This window comes from Pseudorca crassidens, chromosome 2, assembly GCF_039906515.1.
Source record: "Pseudorca crassidens isolate mPseCra1 chromosome 2, mPseCra1.hap1, whole genome shotgun sequence".
In the NCBI taxonomy this organism is placed as follows: domain Eukaryota; kingdom Metazoa; phylum Chordata; class Mammalia; order Artiodactyla; family Delphinidae; genus Pseudorca; species Pseudorca crassidens.
The window spans coordinates 135,412,955-135,425,604 of NC_090297.1; the positions used below are offsets into that span (position 1 = coordinate 135,412,955).

Here is a 12,650-nt window from a genome sequence, read left to right on the forward strand (position 1 = left end):
CTGGGAGTGGGGATCCCGTGGATACGAGGCAAGCTGGGTTGGGGCCGGGGAGGGAGTCGAGGGGGGAAGGGGTGTGAGGAGAAGAGGGTGAGGGGAGAAGGGTGGAGGGTTGGGGGGTGGTAAGGTCCTTCAACAACCACAGCGGGGTAGCGAGGGGGATGGGCAGCACCCGCACCCCAAGGCGCTAGCCGAGGCGAGCAGAGCCACCCTGGCCCGTAGGGGTTGGATGCCAGGCCCCAGGCCCCGGGGGGGGGGTGGGTAGGCGTGGTGGGGGGACAGAGCTGGCAGACCTCCTCAGGAGGGGCCAGTTCCTTCAACCTTCTTCATTTCTTCGGAGAGCGCCTCCTTCAGGGCCCAGTAGGCCTTGTCCAGGCTGTCGTTGCCCATGATCAGGTCAAACAGGCCGGGCTCCTTGCTGCTCTCCTTGCTGCTCTCCAGGTTTCAGGTCGGCCCGGGCGGCGGCCAGGCTCTGCCCTGTGTCTGTGTTCCGCTGCTCCAGGCGGTCCAGCGAGGGCAACCGCAGGAAGATGCAGATGGGTCGCAGGTCAGTCTTCCCGATGTTGTGCACGCCCTGTAGGACTATGTCCAACAAGCAGATGCGGTTCACGGCTTGCACCGTCCTCACGGCCGCTTTGCTGGTCCCATACAGATTCCCTGAGACCCCGGTGTGCTCCATGAAATTCCAGCAAAAGACACAGTTCCAACCCTAGATTTTTATATCAGCTTATTTTTCTTTTGTTTCTTGTTTAACTCTTTTTCCAGTAGTTGTTTCATAATCTACTTCCAAAGAGATTCAGAGGAAGCAACTAATGCATCTGTTTAACTGATCCAGTTTAAATGATTATGAAAAAGTTGGAAACGAAAAGCTACATTTCAACTTTATTTCCTCAGTTAGCCTGATAATTGGGAGATAAGTATAGAATATGCCACATCCACTCCAAAGTATATTTACAGGAAAAATGCCAGAGGTCTGGCTCCCTATTCATTTTCTCTAAGAGTTTCCAGATGCCCTAGATGCACCTAAAATATACAATTTTATATGGCAAACTACTCATGTATTCCTTCTAAACTAATTTTTTAAATTATAAACATAAAATATATGCTTATGAGTTAAAATAAAAGTACAGAAGGGAATAACAGTTGCTCCCCAGAAGTAATTACCATCCAAAGCTTTGCAAATCTCTTTCCAATATACATATTAGAACAAGAAGATTGTATTGCAGATTATGGCCTCTCCAGAATTTCTATTGGGTTGGCCAAAAGGTTAGTTTGGTTTATTCAGTAAGATAGCTCTAGCAGCACTTAGCTGTCTTTAACTTCATTTGAAACAATTTTGTTAGATGTGAAAGCTGTCATATCAGCAAGCATTTAAAAAAAGACATCAAAATGGTTGGATTTTTGTGTAGCCATTTTAATATTGAAGATGGAAGGAAAAAGCAACATTTTCAGCATATTATGCTTTATTATTTCAAGAAAGGTAAAAACGCAACTGAAAGGTAAAAAAAGATTTGTGCAGTGTATGGAGAAGGTGCTGTGACTGATCGAACATGTCAAAAGTGGTTTGTGAAGTTTCATGATGGAGATCTCTTGCTGGACGATGCTCCACGGTGGGGTAGACCAGTTGAAGTTGATAGCGATCAAATCGAGACATTAATTGAGAACAGTCAACATTATACCATGCAGGAGATAGCCGACATACTCAAAACATCCAACTCAAGCACTGAAAATAATTTGCACCAGCTTGGTTATGTTCATCGCTTTGATGTTTGGGTTCCACATAAGTTAAGAGAAAAAAACCTTCTTGACTATATTTCCTCATGCAATTCTCTACTAAACGTAACAAAAACGTTCCGTTTTTCAAACAAATTGTGAATGGGGGTTGAAAAGTGGAAACTGTACAATAATGTGGAAGAGAAGAGATCATGGGGCAAGCGAAATGAACCACGACCAACCACACCAAAGGCCAGTCGTCTTCCAAAGAATGTGGTGTTGTGTATATAGTGGGACTGGAAGGGAGTCTTCTATTCCAGCTCCTTTTGGAAAATGAAACGATTAATTCCAACAAGTACTGCTCCCAATTAGACCAACTGAAAGCAGCACTCAACGAAAAGCTTCCAGAATTAGTCAAAGAAAATGCATAATTTTCCATCAGGATAATGCAAGACCACATGTTTCTTTGACGACTAGGCAAAACTGTTAACAGCTTGGCTGGGAAGTTCTGATTCATCCGCCATATTCACCAGACATTGCACCTTTGGATTTCCATTTATTTTGGCGTTTACAAAATTCCCTTAATGGAAAAAATTTCAATTCCCTGGAAGACTGTAAAAGTCACCTGGAACAGTTCTTTGCTCAAAAAGATTAAAAGTTTTGGGAAGATGGAATTATGAAATTGCCTGAAAAATGGCAGAAGGTAGGGGAACAAAAGGGTGAATACATTGTTCAATAAACTTCTTGGTGAAAATGAAAAATGTGTCTTCCATTTTTACTTAAAAAGCAAAGGCACTTTCTGGCCAACACAGTATATTGTAGAGGATGTGTCTGTGTGTGTTTGGGGGGAGGGGGCCGCAATCTGGTTAAATGGAAAGGCTAGGAGAGAAGCTTCATTTGCATAGTAAGCAGTTAGTGTTTAGGCTGACGTTGATTTGGCCTGGTTTGGGGGGGTGGCAGTGGGAACTGGAGGAGATTATGAGAGAACCTCATCTGAACCTACTCAGAGCCAGCCATAGCAAGCACTGCCACATATATATTTCCACAACTTGCTTTTTTTATTTAAAAATAGGTCGTAAGGGACTTCCCTGGTGGTCCAGTGGTAAAGAATCTGCCTTCCAATGCAGGGGAAGCGGGTTCGATCCCTGGTCAGGGAACTGAGATCCCACATGCCGCGGGGCAACTAAGCCTGCGCGCCTCAACAAGAGAGCCCGTGTGCCGCAAACTACAGAGCCCATGAGCTCTGAAGCCCGCGCACCACAACCAGAGAGAAGCCCATGCTCCTCAACGAAAGATCCGGCGTGCCGCAACGGAAGATCCCACGTACCGCAACTAAGACCCTATGCAGCCAAAAATTAAAATAAATAAATAATAAATCTCTAAAAACTAAAAATAGGTCATGAATATTTCATCATCTCATCAACACATATAGATCTACCACCTTATTTTATAATAATTACATAGGACTCCGTTGTGTTTAACTAGACTACTGATAAACATTTAGATCTTTTCCAATTTCCACTAAGCATTCTTGTGTATGTGTGTGTGTGTGTGTGTGTGCATGATCTGTATGTACATAATCTGCTCATAACATGAGAATTTCTATAGAATAGATTCAAAGAAGGGAAATTTCTAGGATGAAGGGTATGTGCACTTTCAATTTTGACAGAAAACTGCCACTGTTTAATATACAATTAATATACTGTTCAGTGTACAGTTGTTACATGACCCTACTTCCATTGTGCTGGCAGAATACTGTCTTATATGATTAACAGTGATCATGTAATTTAGTGTCCAAGCCAGAACACTTTCGAAAGAGAAAGGGGATGCTATTAATAATTATATTGGCCCCACGGGCATAGACCAGGACTATCCTGGGCAACCTGGGACATTTAGTCACCCTAATAATTATTAACCTAAACATTATTAATGAGAATAATTGCTGAAAACTTAAGACAGTTTCACAGACAGCTTAAGAAGTTTCCATTGTCCTCCTTTTATCCCTCCGAAACTTACTTTATTACTCCCACAGTTTTACACTGAGAGAGTGTAGAAAACTTCCAGCAGCCTGCTTGTCAGATCTTGTCTTAATGACAGCAAACCAAAGATTTAGGGGAAAGGAAAAAGAATTAGCTTCTAAATATTTTGCACTATTAAACTTTTCATTTGAAAAATGAAGATTCCCAAACCAGGAATCAAAGCAAAATATCTCAGGGAATAAAGAAATAATATGGAGGGAAGGGGGAAAAAAAGTGTTTTGAAAAATACTAGTAAAACATTATTACAAAACATTTGCTTCCTGTAAGTCCAGCCTCAGGATTCCCTGACAAGCCTCAAAGCTATGTAAAAACATGAAAAAGAACATAGCATATTCAGTTTTCTGACGCCTATGACTTGGGTTCCAGAAGGCTAAATTTCAGGTAATCCCTGGACCAATGTTGATATTTATGGCTCAGCGTGAGAACATATATTCTCTTTTGTGTCCTATAAAATGCTGGCAGGTGTTGGGCTACTTCTTTGGCTCTTTATGGACAGTCCAAGACCTGGAATATTAGACATACAGCCTTCTGTGAGTGTAGTCTATCACATATGTCAGTTCCCATTTCCAAGACAGCTGGGAAAAAACTTATCTCATTCCCAGGCAAGATCAATCTATGGCAAAAATCTGTGTAAGTTCAGGAGATGACTGGCAGGTAGTTCCAGATGGAAAAAGAGAGGCCATCACATGCCTTGTACGTGTGTTCCCATCCCTCCAGCAGTGCCCTTTGTTAGTCATTAAGGATTACATTCCTTTTTCTGCCTGTTATCCCAGGCTCAGGAAGAAAGCCCCTGACGGGTTAATTGCCCAGCACACTGACTCATCTGTCTTGTGTTTCTCACTAAATGAGAGGCATTAACAGATCAGTGCTGAGGTGTTGGGAAGTATGTTTCTAGCTAGTGGCAAGCTGTTGAAATGCCTCAGAGCCTTACAATACACTACCTGGAGGCAACCCCATGAGAGGGTATTTTTCAAAACGTTCCTCATTTCACCTCTGGTCCATTGGCTGCTAATTTGAAAAGTGGATGTAATGGCTTAATTTTTTTTTAAGGCTGAATGTTACAACAACATATTGTGTAATAGGAACAACTATTAAGCTATGCTGATTTTTTTCAGTATATAGCACTTAGCCCCACTTTCTCACCCAGGCTTTGTTTTGATTAAGGCAGGCATTGGCAAAACATTTGAAATTCATTCTGTTTCTGTGAAATGGATGTTTTCCTTTGTCAAAAGCTATCTGAAAGCTGAGATCAATGTATAGATACTGACAAAGAATGATAGCTGTTTGTTTGTCCAAAACAAACAATAATTGCCAAACAGTATGTATGGCAGATCTCACTTAAGGAAAAATATGTATAAATATAGTATGTGTTGGTATATGAATGAGGAAATTTGAAAGACTCTGTACCACATTATTAATAGCTGTTACGTCTGGGGGTGGGATTGCCAGGGCTTTTTCTTCCTAAGACATCTGTATGATTTGCCTTTTATACAATAAGCATCTGTTACTTTTCCAATCCAAAAGAGAAAGGGGATGCAAAAATAAAGTTACTCACAAGGATTGAACTGATTTCTTAGCCCTACAATCAAATGGGCTGAGTTGACCAAAAGCAAACATAAGCAGGAATGACCAGTTCATAATGTGGAAGGCAGCATTATTATATATTAATAAACATTATCTATATGCTTCTAAGGCCAGAAGAAAAGGACAAATGCTAGAGAGACAGAATTTTCTATTACTCATTAAAAATATACTTATTTTGGGCTTCCCTGGAGGCACAGTGGTTGAGAGTCCGCCTGCCGATGCAGGGGACACGGGTTCATGCCCTGGTCCGGGAAGATCCCACATGCCGTGGAGCGGCTGGGCCCGTGAGCTATGGCCGTTGAGCCTGCGTGTCTGGAGCCTGTGCTCCGCAGCGGGAGAGGCCACAGCAGTGAGAGGCCTGCATACAGCAAAAAAAAAAAAAAATATATATATATATATATATATACACTTGTTTTAAAAATAAGCAAATTTATTTCTTAATCTGCTTAGAAAACTTTTTCAGACGTGTAGAATTATTTTAGAAGAGTACTCATTTTGGTTATATAATTTGAACTCTCAGTTTAGGAAAATGTTCAGCTAACATATGTCAGATGTTAGCTGGTAGTGACTGATGGCAAGTTACTGATACATAGTTCAATTATATCAGATCTAACACACCATTTTGTGAGTCATCCCAGTGTGGTGCAGTGGAAAGTACATAGTTTTTGGAGATTCAACCTGGATTCAAGTCTCCCCTCCCCCACTATACTTATGATTTGATCTTGAATAAGTTACTTAACACCCTAGATCCTCAGTTTTCTGAATTAAATGTATTTTGTAACAATAACTACTGAGGTAGCGTGGTTATAAGGCTTAAACAAAATAATCTGTAAACTGCATTTTATAACCTGTAAAAAATGCTCTAGCCTATAGCAGGCACTGACTACTGAGTGAATGAATGAATGAATGAATGGGAGAATATTATTCTAGACTTTGTTAAGTGTCCCTACCAAAATAAGGGAGAGAGACTCATTCTAGTTCCTTCAGATGTGGAGTTTTTTAAAGAATAAAAGTGACTCTTATGATTTAGAAAAAGAAAAAAGTAAACAATAGTTGAAAGAAGGCTCTAGATTTAGAATAACGCTGCAAAATTCTGAAATTGCCACACACACACGCACACACACACAATTACCCCCAGCACCTATCATCCTTTAAGGCTATCTCAAGTGTCACAGCCGTTGTGAAGCCTTTGCTGACTTCCCAGGCAAAAGCAGGAACTCCCTCCCAAGGAGGGCCTGGGATGCAAAGATTAGCTGTGCCAATGAGATTCTCTTTCAGAGGAATTAAAGCTAACAGAATCGAAAGAATTTGCCAGCTGGACAGAGAAGCCCACTTTCAGTATAAGTTCCCTTAAAGATAGTGCTCCAGATGTGACAGTTCTATGACCCAAGTCTACTCTTGATGCCCCAGTTAGGGAAGAGGTAAAGTCAGGCATATACTCAAGGATAGTTTAATTTAGTTATCCTATACAGGAATTTGGGGAGTATGTAAACACCTTAGAGAAAAGTTTAAAATCCCTGTTCTTTTAGAAATAACTTGACCTGACAGCTTGTTTGTAGGCACTCATCATGTTTTCTTTCCTTATCCTGCAGCCCTTTCCGTTCTTGCATTTGCCACATGACACTTCTGACCAACAATGTACACACAAGTAACATGTTGGGGATCTCAGAGCCAAACAGTTCAGATGTGTGTCTGATGACCAGGAGAGAAAGAAGGACCAGAGTTCTAGATTTAGAAGTTAACAGCAAAACTGTTATTTAAAATACACAACAGTAGAAGAAAACGCCTAATGATTGTGAGTGTGGTTAGAAGAGCCTAAAACAAACTTGGTACTGGGCAGTGGAGGAAGAGGAGGAGGAAAAACTCATGAGGGAGTTTTTCAGAGAAGAACCAACGCAGAGACCATTGGTGATTGCTTCCCGAGAGTTTTGTTTGTTGTTTGTTTTTTGCGGTACGCGGGCCTCTCAATGTTGTGGCCTCTCCCGTTGCGGAGCACAGGCTCCGGACGCGCAGGCTCAGCGGCCGTGGCTCACGGGCCCAGCTGCTCCGCCGCATGTGGGATCTTCCCCGACCAGGGCACGAACTCGTGTCCCCTGCATTGGCAGGCGGACTCTCAACCACTGCGCCACCAGGGAAGCCCTGCAGTGAGTTTTAAAGTGAAGGTGGACTAAAGAAATAGAGCAGTGCTCACTGATTATCCTTTTAAGGAGACTAACAGAGGAGGAAAATTGTCCAGACAGGCCTGGCATCCTTAATTGCTCCCTCTCCACCCATGGGCAAGGCCACAGGTCCCGTATAAATGGAGGCTAGACTGGGTGTCTGCACCTTGAGAAATCTCTCTGCTCTGGCTCCCTTCCAATTTCCTGCAACTTTTGGCTCTATCCTCCTGTTTCTAGTCATAGATCCTTTAACTCCCATCCACTTTTCCCCTCTCTGCCCGGTGTATTTTGGATTGATGCAGTGTTTGACCATCTCTTTTGTTCTCAGCCTATTTCACCTGATGCTGCCCTCAGTTCCCTTTTTGTTCCATGTCCTGGGGCTCTACTCCAGCCCCTCCCCATCTGGGTACCCAGACCCTGACTCTTGGCCTCCCTGAGCCTCCCACCTTGTCTAGATTGGAGCAGAACTGGTTCAGAAGGAGAGAGAAAGGCACAACATAGAGGAGGATAAAGTCTAGGAAAGGAGTGTCAGTTGGTTTCACTCTCAGAGAGACTGGGAAAGGAGGAAGAACGAGCAGCAGAGAGCAAAGGTAGGAAAGAGGAGAGAAGCTGAGGAGGGAAGTCTCCTGAGTGAGTACGAGGGGGTTAAGGACATGGGTGGAGGCCTTGACAGAGGAAGGGAAACTTCAGCCAGCCTCCGAGATAAGAGAGAGTAGCTGACGTTAAGGATGGGTGTGGTTAAATTCATAGGCGGTGAGGAATCTGCTCAGGGTGAGGGGTATGGAGGTTGGGCAGGAGGTTGGAACTTGTGAAAGTTTGGATGGTCACTCAGGGGAAAGGGAAAGTGAACAAAGCAAGGAACAGCACTTTAAGTACCGTGAGACCAGCAGAAGCTGGAGACCCAGCGCTTGTAGTGATGCCTGTGCACCATTGTGTCATTTTCTCCAGAAGTGCTTTAGCCCGTGAAGACCATCTCTTATGAGCCAGGCTGTGCATCAGGCCTGGTGACTAAGGCCAGCATTCCTAGGACCTGACTTAGTTCTAGCCCAAGGGTCTGATGCATTGTCCTTAAGACACTGGAGGACTCAGAATGAAAGAAACTTAATGTCCTTTCAACGGACCTCTTGGCTCTACAAAGGAAGTGAGTGCCCTGCAGGCAACATATAAGAATTTGACAGGGGACTAGTAGACTATATGGAGAAAATAGCATTTTGCAGGATCAAGGCCAGTCTCCCTACTTGCTGTACACTGACCCTGCCCTGACTGAGCCTCAATGGAGACCCAACCTGCTGGCCAGTTTTCCTGCTACAACGGGAAATTCTCATGACCCTCATTGCCCATTTTCCAGAGGAGACTGAGCATATGATTTTCCTGGTCTCTTTGCCACATAGAACAGGGGGAAAGTATCCTGGGTTAAAAACTCTGAGGGTTTCTGAAGCAAGCCATATTTTATGTATGAAGTTTGGTGAAAGGAAGGGTACCCGCTAGGCCATTCACAAGCTCCAGCAGTGTTACCATCTTGTCAGCACTTTGTAGCAGGGCTCTGAGCCTGGCCCATGACCTGCCTGGAACAGTACTACTCTGGGTGTCCTTTCCAACAGACTGCCTAGCCCCTCCATGATGCACTGTCTGAGAATGCTCAGGGGCAAAAGGCACAGCTGTGGTTGTTCCCTGGAATGAAGAACCACTCTGTACAAGGACGCCCTGCGAGGAAACCCACCTCCATCACCGGGAAATCACGTGTTCTCTCAGCCAGGAAGGAAGCCAGACAGGACTGAAGGGATCTCCCCTCCTTTCCTTGCTGGTCCCTCTATCCTCCTGGGCATGTTTTGGGCACCCTTGTGGTTACAGGGAGCTAAGGCTCCCTTGCAGTCCAGGCCGTTATAGTCCCAGTGTCAAGGTTCCAATTGCAAAGGACAAAAAAATAAGTGCCGCGCATCCACACGTTCCAAAACCAAGTGCTAAACCACCTGTACAGGAGAGGCTGGCCTATCCATCACCCACCTCTACTCTACGCTCTACCACAAAAGAATGAAGGGAGAGAAGCTGGTGGAGGATTGACTCAGATATGGTGGTGTGATCTTCCCTCATCCACGAGGAATGGGGAATTGGGGTTTCCTCCTCACCTCAGGCCGAGGGAAGGGGATTCAAGGGAACACAGTGTCTGACACATCCTCAGAGCTGGCTAACTAATCTGTGGGACCCAGTGCAAAATACAAATGGGGAGACCCTTGTTCAAAAAGCAGGGTAGGAGCCTCCCTGGTGGCGCAGTGGTTAAGAGTCCGCCTGCCGATGCAGGGGACACGGGTTCGTGCCCTGGTCCAGGAAGATCTCACATGCCGCGGAGCGGCTGGGCCCGTGAGCCATGGCCACTGGGCCTGCGCGTCCGGAGCCTGTGCTCCGCAACGGGAGAGGCCACAGCAGTGAGAGGCCCGCGTACCGCAAAAAAAAAAGCAGGGTAAAATGACATTAAAAGTACTAAATTAAAAAAAATAAGAGGGTAGATTATATCCTTGCTCTCAGAAACACATCCTATTGAAGCAGATCTCAAGGTCTGCTTTGGGCAAAACTTTAGGCCTGGGTCCTTTAAGAATTAAGAGATGAGAAACAGTTATGTGTTTCATTAATTACCTATTGTGTGCCAGGCACCGTGGTAGGCATTTTACATCTGTTATCTTGTTTAACCTTCATGACAACCCTGCAGTTTTCACAGTTGTCCAAGGTCACACAGTTAGTCAGTGGCAGAGACAGGAGGAAGTGGGCCCAGGTCTTCCAGGCTCCAAAGTCTTGGTTCTTTCTATTCTCCTTCAGTGTCTCCCGTGGAAGATGGGAAAGTGTAGAATGCTGGTACTTTGGGGGCATCTACTTGTGCTGGCACTGTGCTTGATGGAGTTGGTCCAGCTCTTTGAGGATGAGCTTCTGCTTCTGGAGGACCCTCTTCCAGGCCCTTCAGATGGGCACATAATCTCCACTGTTTGCTGCAGCAGTCTAGCCGCCAGGCAGAGGAGCTGGAACACTGATGGAGAAGGAAACAGAAATGTCTCTCATTCTCTCAGACATTCTTTTGTTCACTCATGTACAGTGTTTCATTGAGCCCTCCTCTTTTGCACTCCCGAGTTCCCAGGGCAATTGTGACTCTCTCTCTTTCTTTTGACCTTCTTTTTTTCTGTCCAGGGCCAGGAAAATTTAATGAAAAGACAACTGAGAAGTTATGTACATGATGAAAGGAAAATAAGTTATTTCAGAGTTGCATGCTTTCTTAAATGAGATTTCAATATTTTAAACAACAACAGCAAAATGACCTGTCTGGCCAATTATCTTGTTTGTCCAAGAATTATTACTTGACTCAGCCCTAAGTCCATGAAATTAACTGCCATCAGATAAAACAAAAAGGGTCATAACTAAGCAGAAGCTGGGCAATGGGGTTGATGATCCTTTTCTTGTAAGGTTATGATATGATCTCGGAATATGTGTAAACTCATGACTGTATTTAATGGCTTGTCTAAAACATGGTCTGAAAGGCTGGAGCTGCAAGTAACCTTGGCAACAGAGCAAGAAGGGAGGATGACCTATGGTAGAATCCAGATTCTAGAGCTAAATGTTCCATGGTGGTCATCTAGTCTGTCTTGTTTGACAAACAAGGGAACTGAGACATAGAGATGCTAGATGAACTTTTTAATGACCCACAAGTCATTAAGGCAGAGTTGAGCCAGGAAACCAAGTCTCCTGGCTACAAGTTCAGGGCTTTGCCATTACATCATATTATTTTGCCTATGGTTTATTTCTGGAGGTTATTTTTATTTACTAGCTTAATTATGTTTAAATGTTTTTATTTTCATATTTTATTGTTTTAAAAATTATAAAAGTAATATATGCTTATAGTAAAGAAATTCAAAATGTAAGTATATACAGTAAAAATGTGTTTGCCTTTCACTTCTCTCTCCCAAATACATTTTCTCTCCAGAGGAAGGCTCTGTTAACAGACTAATATGTATTTTTGTTGATTCTTTCCTATGCATTTACAAACACATGTATTGTTTCCTTTTTCACAAATGGAAACATGCTATTCATATTGTTTTGAGGTTTGCTTTTTTAATTTAACGTTTTTCTGTACCAGTACAAAGATACTTATCTCATTCTCTCTTTGAAATTGAGATATAATTCACATAATATAAAATTCCATCCTTTTAGAGTATATAACTCAATGGTTTTTATTATATTCACCATGTTGGGCAACCATCACCACTGTCTAATTCCAGAATGTTTCCATCACCCAAAAAGAAGTCCTGTATCTATTAGCCGTTAGACCTATTCCCCTGTCCCCTCATTCCCCTGGCGACTATAATCTATTTTCTGTCTCTCTAGGTTTGCTTATTCTGGACATTTCATATAAACGGAATCATGCAAAATATGGCTGTTTGTGTCTTTTTTCACTTAGCATGTTTTCAGTGTTCATCCATGTTGTAGCATGTGTCAGAGCCTTATTCCTTTTTAGGGCTGAATAATTTTCCATTGTATGGATAGACCACGTTTTGTTCATCTGTTTATCAGTTCATGATTTGGGTTATTCCTGCTTTTTGACTATCATGGATAATGATAGTCAAAATATTCTGGGTTTGGGTTTGGTTATTCCTGCTTTTTGGGTTATTTGGGTTATTCCTGCTTTTTGACTATCATGGATAATGTTACTATGAATATTCTACATGTTTTGCATGACTAAATGTTTTCAGTTCTCTTGGGCTCATTCTTTTGAATTACTGCATAATATTCTATAATTTGAATTTGCTGTGTAACCATCTCTCCTATTGTTGAACATTCATCTTTCATTCATCTTTTTAAAAAATTACAAATAATGGTGCAATATATATTCCTATGCATATTTCTTTGAGAGAGGCAGCATAGTACTGCAGTGTCACACAGAAGTGAGTGTCTGGATGCCTGCACTGCCATTTATTAATTGTTAACTTAGTCTTTCTGCTTCCGTTTCCTTGCCTGTAAAATGGGATAAGAATAGAACTTACCTCACGGGTTCCAAATGACTAATATAAATAAAGCAGTTAGACAGGGCTTGACACATGGTATTGTTCAATGAATGTTGTTAGTATTGCATGCAAATAGTTTTGTAGGTTAAATTCCTAGAAATAGAGTTTTGGGGTCA

The 12,650-nt window shown here is 42.8% G+C and overlaps 1 pseudogene; it reads right to left on the reverse strand.

Moving 5' to 3' along the window:
- Positions 1–285: 285 nt before the first annotated feature.
- Positions 286–12,289, reverse strand: LOC137209369 (guanylate kinase pseudogene; annotated as a pseudogene).
- Positions 12,290–12,650: the final 361 nt, after the last annotated feature.